This window comes from Aethalodelphis obliquidens, unplaced genomic scaffold (genome assembly GCF_003676395.1).
Source record: "Aethalodelphis obliquidens isolate GAN/ISIS:26980383/991018 unplaced genomic scaffold, ASM367639v1 scaffold5, whole genome shotgun sequence".
In the NCBI taxonomy this organism is placed as follows: Eukaryota; Metazoa; Chordata; class Mammalia; order Artiodactyla; family Delphinidae; genus Aethalodelphis; species Aethalodelphis obliquidens.
In genome coordinates, this window is record NW_020837949.1 from 8,391,160 (window position 1) to 8,415,159 (window position 24,000).

General features: G+C 37.5%; 1 protein-coding gene and 1 non-coding gene across 3 annotated transcripts in view; both read right to left on the reverse strand.

Annotated features, from left to right (window-relative positions):
• Window positions 1-24,000, reverse strand: part of CNTNAP2 (contactin associated protein 2) — a 2,044,831-nt gene that overhangs the window by 967,565 nt on the left and 1,053,266 nt on the right. The gene's annotated exons all lie outside the window — the stretch shown is intronic.
• LOC113618607 (U6 spliceosomal RNA) lies at window positions 16,131-16,237 on the reverse strand. Its single transcript, XR_003432045.1, has one exon. It is a non-coding gene; the product is annotated as a U6 spliceosomal RNA (small nuclear RNA).

A 24,000-nucleotide genomic window follows, 5' to 3' on the forward strand; every position in this document is an offset into this window, starting at 1 on the left:
TCTCAATTTCTTCTTTACTCAACACCCAAAAATTAATTCTAGATGGGTTTTAGACCCAAAAATAAAAACCTAAGTATAAAGCTTCTGAAAGATAACATAGAGTATCTTTAGGACTTTGGGGTTAACAGAGATTTCCTAGAGCAGGGGTCCCCAACCCCCAGGCCAGGACTGGTACTGGTCTGCGGCCTGTTAGAAACAGGGCTGCAACGCAGAAGGTAAGTGGCAGACGAACAAGCAAAGCTTCATCTGCCACTCCCCACTGCTCACATTACCCTTGAACCATCACTTGCGTTACTGCCTGAATCATCCCTCCCATGCCCCGCCCCCACCCCCACCCCCACCCCAGTCCATGCAAAAATTGTCTTCCATGTAACCGGCCCTTGGTGCCAAGAATGTTGGTAACTGCTGTCCTAGAGGACATCAAAATCACTTGATAAATTGGGCTTCATCAAAATTAAAAATTTCCACTCATCATTAGACATATTAAGAAAATTCAAGGCAAGACAGAGACTAGAAGAAAATATTTGCAACATATATATCTGAACATGGAGCATACTGAAATACACTAAAAGCTCTTGTAAGTCAATAACTGGAAGACAAAAATGGGCAAAAGTCATACCACAAATAAAGGTAAATTAAATACCCATAGCCACGTGAAACATTTCTTGACATTGCTAGTCATCAGGGAAATTAAAGCCACAATGACATACAATTTTACACCACTTCAGTGGCTAAAAATTAAAAGGACTAACTAGGACCTGGATCAATGTGAACTCTCATACATTGCTGGTGGGATGCAAAATTGTACAGTCCCTTTGGAAAATTCTGATAGTTTTTAAATAAAGTTAAACATATATTAATCCTATGTCCCAACAATTTCCCTGCTAACTATTTTCCTCCCAAAATCAAAATGCACATTGCAAAAATATTTGTACGGGAATGTTTCAGCAGCTTTACTCATAATGGGACTAAATTGGAAATAATTGTATAACCATACAGTGTGTACTCAAACAAGAAAATGTTGCTAAGTAATAAAGAAGAATGAACTAGTGGATTGGACATCACTGTTTTGCATGAAAGAATGTAGACACAAAAAAATAATATACTGAATGAATCCTTTTATAGGAAATTTTAGAACAGGCAGAACCAGTCTATGGTGATAGAAATCAGGACATGAGTTGCCTATGTGGGGGAGGGTGCACACGGGCATCGACTGTAAGAGGCACAAGGAAACTCTGAGGTAATGAAATGTTCTATATTTCGACTGGAGTGTTGGTTGCATAAGTGTATATATTTATCAAAATCCACTGAATTGTGCTCTTAAGATCTGTTGATTCTCATTCGTGGATTCAGTACTTGTGTATTCACCTTATTGCTAAAATTTATTTCTAACCCAAAATCAATACTGTGGTGCATTCTGGTCATTCACAGACTCGTGCATGAACAGACTGGTGAAAAACTGGAGTCGCTCGACTCACAAGTTCCCAACTGAGGTCAAATAAGGCATCTCTTTGCCTTCTTGTTTCAGCTCTTATCCTGAAATCAAGTGTTCTTTTCACTGTATACTTAGTGCCATGTTTTTTTGCATTTTTGTGCTTTTTGTCAATTTTGCCATTTAAAGTGGTCCCCAAATGTAGTGCTGAAATGCTGTTTAGTGTTCCTAAGTGCAAGAAGGCTGTGATGTGCCTTACAAAGAGGAAATGTGTACATTAGATAAACTTCTTTCAGGTATAAGTTATAATGCTGTTGGTTGTGAGTTCAATGTTAATGAATCAATCATATGCATTAAACAAGGTAACTTTAAACAGAAATACATAAATCAAGGTTTGTATTGATGCAAATACAAAAACAAGGTTACATATTGATGCAAATGTTGTGACCACAGGTTCTCAAGAACCTAACCCTACATTTCTTGTACAAACAATGGTTCAGTATTCACTAATTGAGTATTTGCAATGACTATGCATAATATAACTATGATGAATAATGAAAACCAAATGTATTTTGTAATTTTTACCTCAAAAATATATAAACATTTAAAATCAGATAAAAGGAATGATGATATTCATTTTTAAATTCATCTAAATTTTATCTAATGCCCACTTTATACTTTGTTTATTGCATTATCAAACAATGAGAAACCCAATATAGAACACACCATTATTTGCTACTAAACAGGGGAAACCCAATGAGACTCTGTATGTTTAACTTTTGGATATCAATATTTTAGAAAGTTAAAAAACTTAACTACTCCAAGACTAAATTTTCAAGTAAAAACCTCTAAAAATTGTTTCAACCATTACTGATTCCCAGCCAAAAGCCAAAGATCATTATACTTCAAAATCTCATTCAAAGATTTATGACCATTTTAATGATGACTGTTTTCTTGAGACAATCTTCCAAAGCAAGTATCTTTAGTAGTAATATGATTATGTGAATATCATCTTCAATACATCTTATCAATCTAGGAGTCCAGTTCATGTACCAATTTTGGCATTTACATTCCTTCATTCCAGTGTTTTATCCTCTCTTGAATATAAAATGTAATATAATTGCATTAAATAAGAAGCTGTTGCTAATTTAAAAGAAGATTTTAATTCATAGGACTTCTAATTAATGTACACATACAGATAAGCCCAGATACAGTGTGGTATAGCAGTTAAGTGTCTGGGTGTCATTCATACCTGGATTCAAATGCCAACCACACTCCTCCATTCATGTATAAATATATGTTGAGTACCTACTATTTCCCAGGCACCATGTTAGCACTGGAGATACAGAAGTAAGTCTGAAATAATCTCTGCTCTAGCAAAATCTAGCTATTTTCCTGTGAGCAAGTTATTAAACCTCTCTGCAACCTGGTTTCTTCACTTACAGAAGACATAATACTATGTCACTAAATTTGTTATAAATAATCCATGAGTTATAATATATAGGAGCCACCTTATACTATCAATAGTTAGTAGCAGTTTTTATTTTACCATTATCATTTTTGTTGTACATATACAAAGACAACTACATGTATATATAAAGAAAATAACTTTCAAAATTCTACAAAAGGAAGACATATTTTGTGAGTTGTGCGTGTGTCTACATAGGGCAGATAAAGGCATATTAAGCAGTGGTAGCTTAAATGGATTTCAGATCATAAGCAGAGAACTTTTATAATTTTTTTCATCTTTAAGATAAAACTTATTGAAGAAAATTTGGAAAACTAATAAAGTATAATAAAGGAAAAAAAAGATTCATTACACCAAGAGACATTACACTTAGTATTTGATGTCCTTTACTCTAGTTTTTATAATAACTGCAAACCATTCAGATTGCTGTGATGCTATGACTAAAGATGAACAAGTACAAAAGGAAGAAGCGGGCTTCCCTGGTGGCGCAGTGGTTGGGAGTCCGCCTGCCGATGCAGGGGACACGGGTTCGTGCCCCGGTCCAGGAAGATCCCACGTGCCGCCGAGCGGCTGGGCCTGTGAGCCGTGGCCGTTCAGCCTGCGTGTCCGGAGCCTGTGCTCCGCGATGGGAGAGGCCACAGCAGTGAGAAGCCCGCGTACCGCAAAAAAAAAAAAAAAAAAAAAAAAGGAAGCAGCAAGTGACAATCACCATCTGCTAACTTCTGATTTGTGCTGATGGAGATTTGGCAGCCTTGTCCTTTCAGTTTAACCTTTCAGAATCTAAGGAGAATAACATGGAAATTTACCTCCACTAGCCTAAGCTCTTCTAGAGTTTTACTCTGAACTCATTTATTGATTTCCTACCACGTAACTGGCATTGTTTTAGGCACCAGGATATAATGGTGAAGAAGAAAAGGTCTTGCCCTCTTGGAGCTTATATTCTTATGTGCAGAGACAGACAGTAGACAAATAATGAATAGGTTAATAGGTACAATTTCAGATGGTGATAAATGTTATAACAGAAATAAAACAGGTGTTGTGATAGAGAGATTCATGGGTAAGACTAATTGACAAGGGAAAACTCTCTGAGGAGGTGACAGTGAATCTGAAACCTAAAGGATAAGAGGAGGCCAGTCATGGGATAATTTGATGCAAACGCCCTGAAGGGAGACACGCTTGGTGTACTGAAGTACCAGGCCCTAAGATGACTACAGTAGTTTGAGTATAGAGATTAAGGGGGAAGGATTGAGAAATGGGAGGAAAAAGACAGGCAACAGTGTAATAAGGGCCTTGTAAGCTGTAATTAGAAGATTAAATGTTAAGTGTGACAGAAAACCTATGTTTTATGCAGAAAGTGGCATGATGCTATTTTAAAGATAGACGCTAGCTACTGTGCAGTGAATGGATTTAGGCAGGCAAGAGTGAAAGGAGGGAGACCTATTACGAAGCTCTTACAGTGGTTAGGACCAGACGACAGAGGCTTGGACAGAGGTTAACAATGAGAAAAGTGGTCAGACTTGTCATCTATTTCAGAAGTACTGCTGACAGGTCTTTTTTTATACATAAAGCTATTTATTTATTTTTAGCTGCATTGGGTCTTTGTTGCTGCGCGCAGGCTTTCTCTCGTTGTGGCGAGCGGGGGCTACTCTTCACTGTGGTGTGCGGGCTTCTCACTGTGGTGGCTTCTCTTGTTGCAGAGCTCGGGCTCTAGGCACATGGGCTTCAGTAGTTGTGGCTTGTGGGCTGTAGAGCACAGCCTCAGTAGTTGTGGCACACGGGCTTAGCTGCTCCGCGGCATGTGGGATCTTCCCAGACCAGGGATCGAACCCGTGTCCCCTGCATTGGCAGGTGGATTCTTAACCACTGTGCCACCAGGGAAGTCCCCTGTTGACAGGTCTTACTCATTAATTGGTTATCAAAAGTTAGAGAAAGAGAAAAATGTGTGACTTAAGCAACTGAGTGGAAATCAAAGCAATTTAACTAAGTAATGGGAGACTGGGGAAGCAAGCTGTTGTTTGGTATGTCCATTAGGCATCTAAGTAGAGAAGTCGGGAGGTGGTTGTATATTTGTGTCTGGAGCCCAAGGAAGAGTTATGGTTTGGACATAAAAATCTGATGTCATGAGCATAAATCATCGGCTTGAATACAGTTACGAAGAGAGAGCTTTGAGATAGAGAAGAGAGTTTAGGTTGAGTCTTAGAATGCTCTGAACTTGAGAAGTTGGAAAGAGGATGAGGGCCCAGGAAAAGAGACTGGGAAAGAGTACCAGTAAAATAGGGAAGAAACCAGAAGAATGTGATGTTAACGAAGAGACTAACTCAAGAAAGAGGGACTAGTTGAATCTTTTAAGTGCTTCTGAGATATTAAGTAAAACAAGGACAGGAAGTGGACATTAGATTTGGGAATATGGAGGTCGATGATAATTGGAGTGGGGTGAGCAGAATATAGCAGGTAAGGAGTGAGAATACCGAATCCTTGAGTGGTTCAGCTATACAGGAGAAGAATTTTGAGTAATGGTGTATGTTGAAAATCTGAAGAAAAGTATGAATCCTGTCCTAAGAAAAATCCTTATTAGTATATATCCAAAATTTTTATGTAATGTCAGGGGTTTAGCTCTTCTTTAAGGTTAAGAACCTGGTTTATACAACCCTTCATCTTCTACTTGCATCACTACCTTTATTGGGCAATGAGAATACTATCAATTCATTTATCCTTTTCAGATTCATTACTTTTCTTACTTTCCATTTTTTACATTTAATGGCTTATAAGTTATATTTTCTGTTCCTTAATTTGTTTTTTTAACAAATATGTCAGTTATTTATTATTAAATATTTATTATTGTTGTTTAAATCACTGTTTTGTTTCTGTCTAAAGTAGAAAGTTATAGTTGTGAAACGATTATTATACAATTTGGGGAAAATAAGTTATCATTACTAATATTACAATTCATTTCTTAAATCTAAATTAAGTTATATTTAGTCTTTTATCTTTGTTCCACGTATGTCTCAGATAAATTGCAATATCGTACAATTTTTCCCTAAAGGCACAAAATCATCCCTATTTATAGGAAATCGACATTGTCTAAATGGCAAGGACATTCAAATCAATTCCTCTTTTTCTGGGGGGAATACCTATGTGAAACATTGTAGAAAATATAAAAATAAATATGATGATTCCTGGTCTCAAAAAGTTTGCCTTATTGTACCATCTAATGAGGTTTAAATATCTTTACATACATTTTTATAATTGCTATGAAACGTTTCCCGATATTTTATAAACTGGAGTGAGATGGCTGAGGAAAAAGAAATGAAAGATAAATGAGGAAGGCAAAATGTAGCTGAGAAGATTTGGGGATCCAGCTAGGGATCTTTGACAAGAGGTGATCCCAAAGGTGGGCACTCCCTTGTTGTGCACAGCCTTACTGTAATATGCTGTTAAAACTGTTGATCCCCCATCTTCCCGGCTAGCATAACCCCACTTGTGAATATTAGAATGATTACAGAGTACCTTATCTCATCCATGTCCCAAAGGCACAATGTTCCTGTCCTCCTACACATTAGGGAGAAAACAGAGCTACATGACACTATCAGTCAATGACTGTTTTTCTATTCTGTCCCATCGGTATTATAGAAGTGATGTAAAATGAATATCTTAGAGAAAGAATACTAGGAACAGCATAAATGAAGATAATAATAGCAATTTAGCCCAGGTTAATTCTTGAATCCATTTTCTCATTTTTCTAAATTTTGATAATAAAACAAATTCAAAGCTTAAAATTAACAATTGTCAGAATTTAAGATTAGTTTTCTTTAAAACAGTACATATAACAAAATTCCCTTTTCTTCTAAATATTTTTCAAAGTCTTGGTTTTATCATAACCATAGAGAGCTGTGAACGTAAGTGGCTTTGATTAAAACAGAGCTTTTTTATACCTGTGTGTGCTGGATAACTCCAGTGAGAAAACTGTGTTTAATTTAGAGAAGTTATCCAGACATTCACGGGTTCAGAAATTTTTGAGTCCAGAGGATAATCACGAGCAGAGTCCTGGCATGGAACAGATACCTTAAAATATTATGTTCAGGTATATTTTATGATTTGAATATAAATCATTATTTTTAAATTGCATCATAAAAGGCATAATAAAACCACAGTTTCTCATTTCAGATAATTCTGCATTACTCCCCTTTAACAGAACTTTGTTTTTATACTTGCCACTGAATAATTTTCACCCTTTACTCAAAGGTAGGGTCTAGTTATTGTACCTAGGTCACAAACATAGGCAAAGATTCAGTCCCTACCTTTTACAAGTAGTTGTCTTTTTGCCAACCTCTCTACTACTTGTTCTACTATGTGACTCCTACTGTGAGAGGCAGCTTCTGTGTGTTTCAGCTCAGTATCATTTCCTCCAACTGGACTACTCAAGAGCATTGAACCATGAAGGGCATGTCTCCAGATATTTATAAACTACTCTCTCCTGCAATCTTCAAGTCAACAATCCTTTTTGAGTGTCAACTGCCTTTTGGTAGGTTTTCTCAGCCTTTGTGGCAAAATGGGAGAGGAAAAATGCTACAGGTAAGCACACTGAAATCACACTTGTATAAAAAATGTTTCATATATATTTAGGTTACAAATTTATTCCATCCATCCTTTCTTATGGATTTTAATCTGGATAAGATAAGCATCGGATAAGATTAAAAATTAAAAATATTTTAAAAATTAATATATTATTAGAGCATAAATTTTTTAAACCGCTGATTTATTTTTTAGTGTGGTTTCATGGATTTGTATTAGGTACACAAGTTGTGTGTGTGTGTTTGTATATATGTGTGCACTTATGTGTGAAATTCACTACAGGACACATAAGACAGGAGGGCAGTGTGATACACTAAAATAGAGGCAGATTAGAATTGGGATAGCATGGACACTAATATTACAACTACCTCTCTGGCCCAGAAATCTTTATCAGTAAAATGAATGATTCATACCAGTTGATTACAAGATTCCTCTCAGCTCTAGACACTTAAAATAAGACTACAATACATTCATGTACTGCAAAGGGGAATAGAAAAACCAATGACAATGTATCAATTAAACTGTTATGTAGAGCATATTAATAAAGCAAATACTGATATAACTGAAGTTGTATATTTTGGTCTCTAAGTCTGTACTTGTCCTGCTGGCTGATTCTAAGCATTAAACACAATGGTCATGAACCACTCAAAGTACATGGAAGAGACTTTGCCTGAGATGAAAAGAGAAGAATCCACGCTGAAAAGACAGACAGTCATTTGAATTTTGTACTATAGTGGACAGAAGATGGGGGCCACAGATAGCTTCATGGAAACATGAGAGTAAATTGATGGCAGACCAACTTGGAGGGTGGATCCAGCACTGTAGAAGGAATTAAGATCTTTCACTGTTTCAATTCTGAAAGAGAATTCTTTGCCATTTCTGTGATTTAACGTAAGAGGTAGAGTCCCAGAAAATACTGGCAAATTGAAAATAGAAGTAAGGCTTTTGGCAAGAGCATCTGTCCTTTACTGCAGAAATTCTCTGGAATACTAATAAAGGATTAGAAAGATGTCACACAGCAGAATCCCACACAGGGTGTTACCTGAGGGAATCTGTGGTAGATTAGATGCCTTACAGTGCTAAAATTCTATATAAACATCTATCATTTTCTTATTAACAGGGCATATCCTATATAGAGATAACATTAGAAATATCTATACATGGATTTTTTTCTGTACCATATAGCACAATCCTGTTTTTTAGTAGTTATTTATGGAACATTGTTTAGCATTGGTTGCTAGATGGGCAACCCTCTAGTTAAAATCAATTACTGACTTTAGAAGCAATCTGGAGTGTTGGTAATGGTCTGTCTCTTGATCTAAGTTAAGATTACATAGATGTGTCCAATTTTTCAAAAACTTCATTAAGCTGTACATTCATGATATGTGCATTTTCTATATGAATAATATATTTCAATCAAAATAAAGCAAGATAAGAGTCTATGTGATGTATAACCTAATTGAAATAAGTAAAATTGTAGACAATATTGAGGCCACTATTATCTTTAAAGAGTCCTGAGATAAATGTATACAGAAGCCATCAAAAAATTATGAAGTATGCGCACAGTTGTCGAATATTAAAACAACAGTAATTTAGAAAATCTGATGGCTATTAATGTCATTAATTTAACATGAATTGTGATGTAAAAGAAAAATAAAGATTATTGGGGGACTGCAACCAGGTAAAGACTTCATAAAAATTCTGAGGTGGGCTTCAGGGCACTTTCAAGGGCTTTTAACTGTGATGTCATTTTTCACATTATGTCTAATTTCATTTCTAAACTTAAGGGCTTTCCTGTCTTTGATTAACTTATCAACCATGATTATGGCCCTTTCATGTCTCACAGATACAGGGAATGCAAACTGCTTTCACTCGTAAGAGAGGAAAAAAAGCCCTCTGATATAAAAATATTCACTTTCTTTATGTTTGCTTTCTCTCTAAATTTTATAGTGTCTACCACTTTCCCTTTTAAATTTTCACTTTTAGGCTTTGTTTGTTTCCATTTTTCTTGAGTTCACTATCTCTGTATCTTAGACTTAAAGGTAAAATAAAATGGTTCAAATATTCTAACGCTCAGATCTCATGAGCTCAGATCTCATGAGCTCACCATTGTCACAGTTCACTTAGTTTGAGAATTGTCACAATCTTGTTTCTGCTCTCAAATACCTGAGAGAGAAAAATTTCATCAGAAACTATGGCTCACAATAGCAGTGATTCTCCATGAGAGGCCAAGCCTTCACGGTTTAAATCTGAAAAAGCATACATGACTTGAGAAAAAAAAAATCATGTGGCTGGTAATTAATTTATATAGATTATACTGTTTATACACAGAGTATACACAGAACATACTATATTCATATTACATACCATAAACACAAAGCACACTTCTAAGACTAATAGCTAAAGCCACCATACCCTTTGTAGGTAGCTCAGTCCTTAGTAATTGTACTAAGTATTCACACCTGCTAACAAACCCCCAAGGCAAAGCCACCCTCTCTGGAAAACAAGGAGGAATAAGAACACAAGACTTCAGGGAGAAGGTGGAATCTGATAAGTAGCTCTAGCTCTCTCCTTTTGGAAGAAGGGGTTCTTTCCCTCCTTCAACAGAGATTTCACAGGAGGATATCTCGGCCCCAGGTTTAGAGGGTGGTGAGCTCCAATAGCCAGTAGCCTACCTGCCCATGATCGTATCAATCAGAGTCAAGAGAGGGGACTCTCGGTCAATTCACTGAGAACCAATTCTCTAAAAGTGATCAAAAATAATTATCCAAAGAATCAAATCATGAACAACTAATTCACTAAATTCATCAAACTTACAAATTTATCAGGGAACTGTGTTAAGGAATATTCATCTAGAATATATTCTGTGAATATGAATATATTCTTCTCATGAATATATTCATGAATATATTTGTCTTAAGTAGGTTCAATAAATGTGAATATATTAGTAGAATTTTAAGGGTTATTCAATTTATCAGAGGCTTAGGGTCACAGGTTCAGTGTTTTAATGAATATATTCATTAAGAATATATTCATGAGGAATATACTTATGAACTAAATCATGCCATGAATATAGTGAAAGAGGATATAGTCAGTGAATTCTTTCATTCACTCACTCAATATTATGGTATAGGTAATGCCCTAGACATTAGGCTATATCAAAATCAAAGCTCCTGACCTCATAGAGCATAGATTATTAATAATCTATTGCCTTTAAAGATTAGTCTCTAAAATAAGTTTTTCACAAATACATTTTGTAAATTTTGTGAATTCACCTGCTTCCAAAGGAGATAATCATTAAGTGATGTTGGGGACTCCTACATCACATGCTTATGATTTATTATAAAAATTTTGCACCAGAAGTTCATAATATTGGTCTTTATCAGCCTTTATTATGAACTTTGAAGAAAGTTACATGTGAACATTATAAAACAAATAACTAGTCATTCTGTGGATAACCAGAGCTACTCCGCACTTTGAAAATGAACAAATGAGTAAATCAAGACTCAAAGAGTGAGAGTCCTGCCAATATCAAGCAATAAGTTGCAAAGTTGGAAATAAGACCCAGGGTTGTGGATTTCAAGTCAAAGATTGTTTTCGACTTTCCAGAGCTGCACTTATTATCAGTATTACAACTTTGCATTTTCCAAAATCTGAGTGTTGGTAGCTGGGCTTAACACTGGTTATTAACTCAAATTTCTAAAGTAATAGCAGACACATTGCTATATTTAAAACAGATAGCCAACGAGGACCTACTGTATAGCACAGGGACCTCTGCTCAACATGCTGTAATAACCTAAATGGGAAAAGAATTTGAAGAATAGATACATGTATACGGACAACTGAATCACTTTGCCGACACCTATACAACATTGTTTTAAAAAAAAAAAGATATCTTACTTTTCCTTTCATTAGACTTGTATTTTCCAGCAGCATTTTTTTAAGCAAATTATGGTACACATATAATACACCTGAGCAACTTCTATGTTAAAGCGTGAAAATAAGGTTAATGTGAGTATAACAGTTATGGTTACTAACTCTTGTTTTTAAGCAATGAATAGCTTCATTCAGTAACACATTAGTCTTTTTTGTGTTAGCTTCCTGAGAAAGAGAACAATGAAGCTGCTTGTGTTAAGCTCTGTGTGGCTTTTAAAAGAGAAAATGTTCTTTCCCAAAGGGCACTACAAAAAAAAAAAAGAACTAAGCCGAACATTGTTATTCTGTGAGAAAGACATCAAAACAAAATGAAACTCTTGGCATTTTAGTGGCCCCGTTTGCATTTTACTGAGCACGACTTCCACCGTGGTCGCTGGAAGAGATGCCTGAATATGAGGCAGATCTGCTGGCGGCTGTCTTACCTCCGTTTTTGTCTCTGAACTGAGCAAAGGCACAAAAGGGCTTCTGTTATTGTTTTCCTGTGCCCAAGTCAGTTGTGTATTTCTTACCAACGAGTTCTCAAAAAGAACTCGAACAAACAGGAACTGGACACTGGGCCCTCTTTTCACTATTGATTTTGTCTGTTTATAAACAGAGATTTTTCAACGTTGGCCATGTCTCGGCTCAAACAAAAACGTATGGTTACACGGGGCACAGTTTACAATCAGCTCTGTTCAATGGGAAAACAATCAAACGCTATTTACATCGTTTAAAAAAAGGGAATGGAGGGCTTCCCTGGTGGCGCAGTGGATGAGAGTCCGCCTGCCGATGCAGGGGACACGGGTTCGTGCCCCGGTCCGGGAGGATCCCACATGCCGCGGAGCGGCCGGGCCCGTGAGCCATGGCCGCTGAGCCTGCGCGTCTGGAGCCTGTGCTCCGCAACGGGAGAGGCCACAGCAGTGAGAGGCCCGCGGGCCGCAAAAAAAAAAAAAAAAAAAAAAAGCGGGGGAGGGGGGAATGATCACTTTGTTTCTGTGTGGCGTTGAATTAGTTCATCGTGCTACTTGGACAGATATTAAGAACAAATCCTATCCCTTTACTCAGGCGGTGCCTGCACCTGTGAGGACAGACCTCTTTCCAACACCTTGTAAATATTAACATATTCCACTCTGACTAATAAAGCTTAGTAATAACGTCACCGCTGTAAGGACGGCGTCATCAATGATTTCATTCTTAGAGCATTTAAACTGGCGAATTCCCAGGATGGTCTGGTGATGCGGGGAACCCATGGAGAGCTTGTCACCGGCGAAGCCCGTTAACAATTCTCGGGAAATAAAAATAGAATCTGGGTAATAAGATAAAGCCTAACCTTTTTTTCTCTTTTCCTTTGCGCTTGGTCTAGTTCCATTCGCTCACAGGGGCCGCGAGCAGAGGCCTCACACCCCGGCACTTCAGAACGCAGTTCCTGGTGAAAAATGGCTGCTGCCCTCACCTCAGTTCTGCGGGCCGTGCGCAGAAGCTCTCAAGATGGCCGCCACAGAGACGCCACCCCCAGCCCTGGGAGCTGGGTCAGCGAGCAGCCCGCCCCGCCTACCCCGGAAAACTCGGCCCCTTCCCCTGCGGACAAGATTAAAGCAGCCCCGCCCACAGCCTGGCGGGTGGGGGAGAGCATGTGCTCTTAGAGCACAGCTACCAAACTCAGGCTCGTTTTATTGGTGCGGCACCATGGGGCAGGAGGATCCTTGTTGACTTTGGAAGGTCATTAACAAGCTGACCAGGTTTATAAATGAGTAGTGTGTGGTATGAGGGTGGATCTTCTTGGGACTGGTCCACATAGCAACACTAGGAGCCCAATTAGCATGAGTTTTCTTTTTAATTAGGCACTGTATAATCAAAACTATAATTTAGCCCCTATTATGTTATGACAATGAGGTATTAAGAAGGTAGAATAAGTCTCTCCCTCAGGGAAGTTAGATGCTAGATGAAAATGTGTTCTATATGATTATTATAACCTATTGGCATAAATGTAAAGAATAGTGACAATGAAACTTTCAGGATCTGGTGCCTAATTTTATCAAATATTTACTGATGTCTACTATGAGAAAGGCATTCATTTTCATCAAGATTTATCTTCTCTGGTTTGAGTCAATGTTTTAGGAATGAATGACAGTCTCACCTTCAGCTGTTCAAGAAGTTAAATCGTGATCTACTTTTTCCTTTGAAAAGATAATTTTTAATTGAATCATATTTTTAAATATTCATCCTGTGCAGAACTTTTTAATGCATTATCTGAAATTTAAGTATATCTATCACTAATAAATTTATGTACATTATAACATGTTGAAATGTAGATAAGTATTACTAACATATTTGGCATAATATTATAAAGGTTCAGAGTGATTAAATTTGTTGTTAGTTATTTAATCATCTTCATTATAATTCTTATTTCAAGTATATATTTTTGGATGTGTCTAGCAAGCTATGTATAATGATCTATATTCAAGATAGAAGCTAATTATATTTATTGACTCTTACAGTAAAAAACTAAGCTCCATTCTGTTAGAAGGGCAAGGTTATAAAATCCTATAGATGCAAAATTATAAATTTCACTTATTCATAATTTTAGAATCATTTTTAAGGTAATTGTGCAAGTTTTATTACTTAACACCTTATGAAAAGATTGAAATACTTTTAAAGGATTAATTATAAAACAAAATTTTATTGGTATATTATGGAGAAAATCATCATGCTTTTATTAATTTTCAGTAGGAATGTTTCATTTTCCTTTATAAAAATGAAAATTTCATTCAATATAAAATTGTATAAAATATTGTTTTTCATTTCACTCATTGAATCACTTGATTTTATACCTACCGAGGTCATGGTTGAGAGAAATGGTAACTTTTTTCTCCTACATTTGTAAGGAGGTGAATGATTAAGGAGGAAATAAGAATGATGCTGCCTCCAAGAAAACACGAATGATTTTACTCATTCCACAGATATATGATTTTTCTGTAGTTACAAATTCTGTTGAATGTAGGGGATAGGGACTATTGGGAACAGTATCCTCGACTTTAGAGATACTTACTGACTTTTGGAGGGTACATGTGTGTAAATTAAGTAAATATTGCTTACTGCTAAAATAAAGAACTGACAGTTAACTTTGGAATGGATGGCTTACTTTCTCTTTTTTTTTCTTTGTTTAATGTTCAACTTATTAAACTCATGAATCTTAATACCCCAAACTGAAAATGAATTTTTTCTTGGGGCCTTTAAATATTGATTACAGATTTTTTAAGCGTGTCATTTTAAAAAGTTTAAACTAACTGTAATTATATATTTAGAACAGCTGATCCTTTTAAACACTTTGAAACCATAATTCACAAACATATAAAACAAAGGCTACAGAACTTATAGTTTCACTTAAATTTACTCTAAAGCATCAATATCTTAGGTTTAATGTCTTTCTTACTTCTCTTCTTGTTTTTCTATATTTGTTTTTAGATACCCTCAGAGTTTCAGCATTATTAATTTTATTCCTTTCCTTGGGTCATAAAATTCTTAGCAGATCCTGAAGGAAAGATTACCTTATCAGAACTGCCTAGATTGCAGAACTTTGGTTTATTGACTGACTAATTCTTGATCATACTTGTTTCTCTCAAGGTGATTCTAACCCAAACCACCTTTCTATATTAAGCTTTTCTATAAAAGCTTAACTATAAAATTAACTATAATTTTCTATAGTTAAATTACACCTGTTAATGCCAGTGCGACTATTTCAGGCCTTATCTTATGCGTAGCGTTTTAATTTTGCAACCTAGTATTTATCTCTGACTTTTTAAAAAAAAAATATCACTTGGCCATTGTTATATATAACCTATTATCTTGTCATAATCAAGTATTGATTTTTGTGTCTTAGCTTTATAAAGTTACACTTCCCTTATTAGCATTGAGATTTAATCTCTTAGGGGTTGAGAGATTGTCTGTGTAGTTAAGTGTTCCTCTGTAGGTCATCTGGCAAACGCTGTGGAACCCCCTTTCAGGTTGGTTATTGTGGGTGCCCACCCAAACTGAATAGTCCTTCCTGTTCTTGGCATCTACATTTTCTGGGGCTATTTGACTTACAGTGTCCAGTGTTTATTCTTAACAGATAAAGCAGACATATGACTGTGCTTTATAAACATACAAGATTCATAGAAGAAATAGCAAACCCTCTTAAATATTAAAATCAATAAAAAATAAACATGAGCTATTATAGTCACTACTTTCTATTACAGTAATCTTTTGGGCAGGCTTCATAATAACTTTTCTATTTTGAGTCATTTTGAATTCATGGTCTTTCACTAAACTCGTCTTGCAAACCATGATGATGATTATGATGGTGATGGTGGTGGTGATGATGATGGTGACGGTGCTTTTGATGCTCAAGTTGTAACTTCATCCCAAGAGATGCATCTTTTTTTAAATAGGCAAGAGTAAACTATAGTGTTTAAGGATGCACATTTGGGTGATAAAACCAAAAAAACAAAAAACAAGAAAGTCATTATTATAAAAGTGAGGATATGAAGAAGGGGAAGGGGGTGTGATCAGAATGAAGCTTGTGGAAGGAGCTTATGGAATAGGTGGCAAAGTTCTATTTTTTGACCTGGGTAAATATTTGATTTGTGTGTGTGTTATATCTGCTCTATTTGTATAATAGTAATTTTATTTAAAAATCTGTCACCGTATGGTCACTGGGGGGCCCTTTATGTTGACTCCTTTATCCTTTATACACTGCCCCTAAAAAATATGGAACGCTTCACGAATTTGCGTGTCATCCTTGCGCAGGGGCCATGCTAATCTTCTCTGTATCGTTCCAACTTTAGTATATGTGCTGCCGAAGTGAGCACTGGCTTACTTTCTTTTGAGGGCATTAGGGAGAAGTTTCATGAAAACTTCATGGAAGAGTTTCTATTATTGGAAATGGATGGTAAGGCTACTTGAAATGAAGGGATTGTTAAGAATAAAGGAATGGAAGTTTAGCAGGTTATTTTGTTTGCATGATTTCTGCCGCTTCCTGAGCTCCTGGAACACATAAATGAATATATATATATATATATATATATATATATATATATATTCATGAATCCCCAGAGCTAAAATGCTCACTGTATGTTTGCTGAATGGATAAATGGACTACGTGTCCTTCAGTAAGAGCCCTTTGCATGCAGGAGATATGACAAGAGGTACTGGTTAAAGACAACTCATGAAGGACTCTGAATTTCAAGTTAAGAAGTTTGAACTTCATTCAGAAGAAGTTTATGAAGTGAAGAAGTGGCACAATTAGAGATTTCTTGAGAAGGTAAATCTAGCAGCTCTGGACTGTAAGTAAAACAGAGACTTGTTACAACATCCCCACAATAAAGATGTTTATCATGTGCATGTGCAAAATTTTAAGATAAATTTATATTAATTATACTTAGAAACATGAATTATCTCCACTCAAAACCAAAAATCAGAGGGAGACAACTCAGAAGTTCAAATAGGATTAAGCTAGAACTGTTTTATTCCCATTTCGATACTCCATTCCATGATTTATCTCTGAAAAATTAAACTCATCCAGTCTTATCCTTGCCTCAGTAATGTTATGGCCCTTCTGGTTTTTGTCCCCATCTAGCTTTTGCCGCTTTTCTGAATTGCTCTAACATTCGCCAAGGCTTATTATTGTATATCTCTGAACTCTCCTGCTATGACTATATAAATTGCAATCTGATTTTGAGACAGTCTTAAGTGTTCCTATTTATATTTCAGCTACTCATGCATAAACTTGATTACGAATTATGTGTACATAGCCATAGTTAGTGAATTCTCAAAACATACTGCAAGCACATCGTATTTCACTCACAGGAACAACAGAATACTGGCTATCATTGGTGTTTTATGAAGATATATTATTGAACCACAAAAAAAATCACGAGATGAATGGTAACAGCACTTGCACTTCATCCCTGAAGGCACTGTGGCACTGTCAGTTAAACACTGGTGAGCACAACTTAGTTCTGATTTCTAACTGCATTATTGTCACCACTGGCAACTCTACCTATTATAGGATAAGTGGGTTCTTCCCAGGAAGCCCACAGGGCTAAGTTGCATTGCACATTCTGTTCTTATGTATAGCATCTGCACTTCATTCATTTTTTTTTCTTTGTCAGTTGAACTCAGCATTAGAAAGAGTATTTGCTTATAAACCAAATGAATATATAAAAGTATATCAATGCAAAAAAAACCCCAACATAGTCATTAATATTGCAAATCTGTTCTCAAAACACTAGAATAGCTTATGAACTCCCAAACACACTTATATTTTAGTGAAATGTTATGTCGTTACAGTAGAAAACAGTGCTTCAATCTAATGAGTATACAGAGAAAAATTGTATCTATATTAAGACCATTTTTCTCTAATGTGAGTTCCAATATTGGCAGCAAATTTGTGTTTTCATTTGTTAGTGTTTGGACGCTACGGTCCCTGGAACATAGCTGTGACAGTGGTTGCTTCTCTTAAATCAATTTACTCTATGCCAGGGATAAAGAAGAGTTATTTAATTCAACTTACAAACATTTTATTGGTCTTAATTGGGCTTAGAAATGTGTACTTGGGTTACAGTTCTGTTTAAAAGATGTTGCTCCTCGGGCTTCCCTGGTGGGGCAGTGGTTGAGAGTCCGCCTGCCGATGCAGGGGACACGGGTTCCTGCCCCGGTCCGGGAAGATCCCACGTGCCGCGGAGCGGCTGGGCCCATGAGCCATGGCCACTGAGCCTGCGCTCCGCAACGGGTGGGGCCACAACAGTGAGAGGCCCGTGTACCGCAAAAAAAAAAAAAAAAAAAAGTGTATATATATATATATATATATATATATATATATATGTATAGTCACCCAATTCATAGATCATACGGAACAAAATGAATAAAAACACCCTCTTGTGGTGTCTGCCCTTCTCATCTATGGGACGGGAGGAGCCAGAAAAGAATTTCTGTTAAAGAAGAAGGCGTCTAACAGACCTGTAAATACAAGCTTGCATTTACATGATTTTGAGTACCAGTATAACTGAGCTTTCTGGGCTACATAAGGAATCGTTATTTTTCTCAGACTCTGGAAGGACTGGTCCTGTTGTTATGAAAAACCCTTGAAATAAGGGTCACTTAAGAGTTTACTCTGAAAAACAGTGATATGATGGAAATGCTAAGTTAAGACAAGGAGATGCCTAAACCCAAAATGTTCTATTAATTGGAAATGAGTGTCTTTGGGGGGAAAAAATGCATAGAGAGGCTTGCGTTTGTCACTGTGTCTGTCTAATGCTCCCCCCTTCCAAAACAGACTTCACCCCGAGTTCGCGCTGAGGGGCGGCCATAGACGGCCATGTTTATACCTCATGAGCTTGCATCGCGGCAGGTAGACCAAAAGGCCTCCACTTCTGCATCTGGCAAATAGGGCCACCACGATGTAGAGCCTGAAGAAGGCACCGGTCACATTTTTTTCTACTTAAATGATCTCCCTGGAGTTAGGCATTCCTCAGCCCAGGCTGCCCATTGACAGTACCCTGCTGAAAATAGATTACCAAAAATGACTTTGCACATAAAACTTCCCCATGTCAAAGATTCCTGGAATCTAACCAGATTCAAAGAGACCACTTACCCGAGGCATCCCAGCTGAAAGAAGCAGACGTAAAACCTATACTACATACATTTGAGCCTTTTCCAGGAGTAGCCTGTGAATCACAAGTGCTGCGATCACCAGGTCATTTGTGTGAAATGCAAACTCTCAGCCTGTACCCTGAGAGGTTCTAATTCCCGAGGTCTACGGTGAGGCCTGTGGGTCATGATGAACAGCCAGGGCTGAGATCCATTGCTGGAGCAGTGCCATCCCATAGAAACATAGAGCAAGCCACAAGACAAGGCACATTTGCAAGTTTAGATTTTCTGGTAGCCACACTTAATAAAAGGATAAACTGGTGCTTAATTTTAACAATATATTTAATTTAACACAATATATCCAAAACACTCTTTTAACATGCAATGAATATGAAAAAGTTACTAGTGAGATATACTGCACTTTTTTTTTTTCATAGGAAGTCTTTGAGTTTTTCAAGCACTCCATAGACACATGTGGCCAGCACTAACATACTGGATAGCGCAGACAGAGAAGGAAGTTGGGATTTTCTGCTTTCATTAAAGCTATTGTGAGTCCTAAACCAGCCCCAGGCTTGAGTTACCAGAGGCTACATTGGTCTTTGTTATTCTTCCCTCTTCACCCCAAGTCCTGAAACTCCATATCCCTCATCCCTACCACTTTTACCTACTAAATTCCTATCTGTCGTTAAATTTCAGCTCAGATAGAACTTCCTCTTGCTTGGTTGCCCTAGCCTCTCTCATCCCCCAACCCTGACACCACGAAAAGCAAAATAAACATAGCAAACAAGAATGTTATTATCTATTACAGTTGTCAACTGAAAAAACTGCACAATGAGAGAGCTGTGAGTTAAGTTTATCGGGGGCAAAATGAGGACTGTAGCCTGGGATGCAGCATCTCAGAAAGCTCTAAGAAACCACTCTGGAGAGATGACGAAACTGCAACAGAGAGCAGTTGTGTCTTGCTCAAGCTCAAATAACTGGTGGTGGAACTGGAGGTATTTGAACCTCTTAGCGCTGTATTAGCAGCAAAGACTCTGAAGTCAAATAGCACTGACAGTTACTCATGTGTGTGACCTTGGGCAAAAAGCTTAATCTCATGGTGACTGTTAGTAAAATGAATTTTTTCTCCCTCCTAGGAAATAAAATATTACACCTGTTTTCTAAAATTAAATAAATCAAGATGCTCAAAACATTAAAAAACATGTAAACAAAACCCTGGGTACCTAGTTTCATGTTTCCTTGTTATATACTCTCAGAACACTGTGTATCTTTTATAACACTGTCACGGTTGGCTATACATTTATTCCTGTGGTTGATAATTATTGACTGGCTCCTTCTCCCTGAGGGATGGTACTGTATCTGTATCTTGCAGAGGATGTATATTCAAAATAACTATGTCGACTAGGCAAATGAATTCCTAGTTCTTGAAATGAGCCTTGGAAGATTCATACACACACACACACACACACACATACACACACACACGATATTTCTTTTCCAAACCTTAAGGGCCAGAGGGAAATTTAATGTGAGGCTAACTGAGCTCACTTACGGGACCACCATGAGACTGGACATTGCTAGGAGTTTTCTTCTACGGAGGGAAGCCAGGTAACATTCATTTCTGGTAAATTGCCTCATGAGATCTCAGAAAATAAGGGACCTGAGCCTTGAAGGGTCTAGTAATTTGTTGTGAGTTTTTTCTCATTCTAAATAAAGATTCTACCTTATACTTAATTTTGTTTTTGTAATCCGGTATTCCTTTTTTGTAAAGAGTTCCCCAAACTCCAAATTGTATGACGCTTCATGTTCCACAAAGCCTGGATCTACCCCTGCAGAGAACATAAAAGTTTTAATCCTTTGATCATTTTGTATATGAGGAAGAAATTCAATCCTTTTCCAAAAATTTGGATTCTAATGCTTTGTATTGTAATGACTTTTCTTATCAAAGTGAAGGGTCAGCACCAAGGAGGCTACATACAGGTTAATGGTGCCAGATTTCAGGGGAGAGTGAAGGGGTGTGTGCATGGGGAGGGTGCATCCCACTGCTTCTTTTTTTTTTTTTTGGTACGCGGGCCTCTCACTGTTGTGGCCTCTCCCGTTGCAGAGCACAGGCTCCGGACGTGCAGGCTCAGCGGCCATGGCTCACGGGCCCAGCCGCTCCGTGGCACGCGGGATCCGCCCGGACCGGGGCACGAACCCGTATCCCCTGCATCGGCAGGCGGACTCTCAACCACTGCGCCACCAGGGAAGCCCCCACTGCTTCTTACACAGCCCTAAATACCATTCTGTGAAGACCAGAAAGACCACAGGGCTGACACCAGATTTTCCTTGGGCAAATTGTACTCTCTTTCATTAGGTTAACTTCCCTAGTTAGAACTGAAGATTGGGGGGCTAGGGAAATGAAGATTTGTATAATCGGAAACATATTCAGCAAATACAAAATTTAGGGGAGTACTATCAAAAATTAAGTGCAGCTTGCATGGTGTTCACTCATTCACACAATAACTGAATTCCTATGAAATACAAACAGTACGGTAAGTGCTGGGGGTATAATAGGAGGCGAATGGATCCCGTCCCTGCCCTCAGCAAGTCTAGAGTCAGAGAAAGTATCACTATTACAGGAGTTCAGAACAACAACAAAATGATAACCCTGGTTGGTGTGGTTAGGTAAGGCTTTATGTAGAGGGTAAATCTTGAAATATATTTGCAAGGAGAGGAAAAATGTGTACAGTAAACATGAAAGGAAACAAGATCCTAGGGGAGGACATCACCATCAGAATTAAATTAATGAAATAATCTTACCATTTTCTCTATCATTCATTGTGTGTCATCCAATGATACCAAATAATAGGACATCATTAATAATGTTTCTATTACCTTTATTGTTATCTTTTAAATAAATGCCCATGCTTTTTTTTTAAACTTTATTTGTTGCAATTTTTGAAGTATTACAGGAATATGTAATGTTCCTAGACTTAATAAATATAATTTTTATAGCAGGAATAGGCTTAGCAATGTGAAAAGCATGCTGCCTGGACTACCATAACACACACATTTATTCTAAATAAGCTTCATGTCTCCTCCTCTTGGCCTGATTACCAGGAACCTGGGATTGAGATGAGCAGGAAAGTCAGGAGGCCATAGAAAATCTGCTGTTGAAAGCGAAGCTTAAGTAGAGATGAGTTTGATGTGTAGCCTTGCATGCCCCTGTTAATCCTCACTCTTGTCACTTTAATTTCGAATCATCTCTTCTTTTTACCATTTAAGCATCATGCTATCCTAGACTGCTAAATAGCTTTTGCTGGAGAAAATGAAATACTATTCTCTAATCTTTAGAGATGTAACACAGGAATACACAACAAACAAAACAGATAAGTTAGACACTTAAGAACTAAAGTTAGAAACTGAATTTTGCTTATGATAAACGACTCAATAAAAGAGAGTATAAAAAACAACTGTTATAACTACTCCCAGACCCCCAGTTCTGCCATAAAAATAATAATTAAATCCAACAATAGGCTCAAAATCCCATTTTATTCACTGTAATAATAGATAGGTTTTTAAATCATTTTTATGAAAGCACAAATTTCTCAGTGAATAGAACACTGCAGAATTGCTCTTAGGCTGCAGAGGTATCCTGGCAGGACTGTGTTCTTTGTAGTACTGGTCTCAGAGTACTCAGATACTTGGAGCTCATGCAGCATGGAGATGGTTACCTATCAAAGACCCCAGTGCTGTTTCACCTGCCCGGGTCCCTGAGGATGATACATCATGCAGGAAAATGACTAAATCAGGCCTCTACAACTTTTTTGCACAATTGAAAATTTAAAAAAGGTGGCCTACTGGCCTCATAACTTGGTCAATTGAAAACACATTTGCGAACACTAGAACGTAGTGACCCTTATTCTGGGTGTTCACAGCCCTGCTTGGCAGGGGCTCAATTTCAACTCTCGCTTACCCCTTACCAGAGAGTTCTTGTGCAGTGAACTACCTGTGCAACTGTAAGGGTGAACTCAGTCTCAATTGCCTAAGAGATGGTGCCCTTTCTACAAGCCAAAGACATGTCTCCTCAGAAGTTTATTGCACTTTGCAGAATTCTCGATAAATGATCACCTTCTATCTAGAATTTGAAACCTCTGTCTAGAAAATGCAGAGTTTCTTTATTTTTCTGGATCTCAAGATGTCTCAGAACTGCTTAGGAGCAATGGCATAATCAAGCAGGGGGACATTGTTGAATCTATAGCTCTGTTGAGGTTCTGATGCTCTAACACGTCCTGCTTCAGGCTGCCATGTGATTGTGATTGGCATTTTTGCGATTCCTGCCGTAAGGTTTCTTACAGCGGTAAGGGTTCTGTGCAACTGCTCCAGGCTGGCCACTTTGGAAGTTCCCCAGGTATAAGTCTGGTGGTCTGACCTGTGCTGGTGGGAACCAGTGAGTGATGGCTGTTCTTGTCGTGGCTCATCCACGCCTGTTTGGCACTCCTTATCCACAATCCCTCAACTTCTTAAAATGTTTTCCCTCCCCACTTTAAACTGTGGGATCTTTTTTCCCCCTCCCTACCTCATCCTACCATTCTACTCAACTTTGTCATGGAGGAGAATGGACAAAAAAAAAACCCAAAATCCTCATTTACGCAAAGTATTTGTATTTCAAAAGTTGCTTAAAAATACTTCCTACAATAAATATCTAGTTGTAAACTTCCATGCTTCTTTGGGCAAACAGTTTTGGATGAGAGTGTGCTTTTCCTAAGAGCCTCATATAACAATATGAAAGCACGAGAAGATTCAGGCTCTGCCCGAGGTCTCTCTTATTTTGTGTCATCATCTTACATGTCTCTACTTCCTCTGCTTCTATTTTCCTCAACTTTAGCCTTTTAAAAAATAAAGTAGGTTCACCCCACCTCTGTCTGTCCCTGTCATATAAATGTCAACCAAACAAAGCAAATTCATTGCTTATATCTATAAAGCTTCCCAGGTTGGAATC